Consider the following 970-nt stretch of genomic DNA (forward strand, 5'->3'; position numbering starts at 1 on the left):
TACTATCTGTTGCACTCCCATCCTGTTTTCTGGTTTTTGAATATATACACATATATCTACTTTGTGAAGAGCAAGCCCCCATATCCTGTTGCTATATACATGGCTTGTGGTTTTTAATGTAATGTTTATGATTTTATTATAATATTATTCTCGATTAATTTTACTGTTCAGTGATTCATATATTGGGGAGACTGGCTTAATATGACATACCATTTTATAATTAAAAAAAAATTAATGAAATAATGTTAGTTAACACATGAAACATGAGCAGCATATTTGTATTTATATTATACACATAATTCTGAAGTCTAATTGTACATTTAATACAAACAAATAATTTTAATTCACTTTTTTTTAAATGTACCTACTATGTCATTTTACCCGGAGTGTCGGATAAAATGACATACACAATTTATATAAGCAACCATTGTATACTTGTCAATAGAAATAAATTATAAAATTGTTGGAATGTAGGTAATAGTTTAATTTTTTTTTATTATTATAAACAACAAGACTGTAGTTATATATAAAATTCTATAAAAACATTATAAAAACAAATAAAATATTGTATGGCAGTAGAACATTAGTCTTCCTCAGACTAGTTCCATAAAAACATAATAAAAACAAGTAAAATAATCTTTGGTAATAACATTAAACTTCCTCAGACTAACTTTAGAACTTCAGTCTTAGTTAATTTTTAAAATTCAGTCTTCTTGACATAACTCACATTCAAAATATTTTACTCCTAACCTGCACAGGCTGTGTGCGCCCATTTTTTACAGAAATTACAACGTAATGTTCGAAAACGTAATATTCCATGTCTCATTAGATTTGGAATGTTTGTATAAATCATTACAATAAAGACAAGCAACTTCTTCTTCATCATCATCACTTTCACTTTGAACACCGTCACCCTTTTCAGTTGGAAGATCTAAAAATAATTTGCGGTTTACTGGTCTTTTTGATTTTC

Source organism: Acyrthosiphon pisum, chromosome X (assembly GCF_005508785.2).
Source record: "Acyrthosiphon pisum isolate AL4f chromosome X, pea_aphid_22Mar2018_4r6ur, whole genome shotgun sequence".
Classification (NCBI taxonomy): Eukaryota; Metazoa; Arthropoda; class Insecta; order Hemiptera; family Aphididae; genus Acyrthosiphon; species Acyrthosiphon pisum.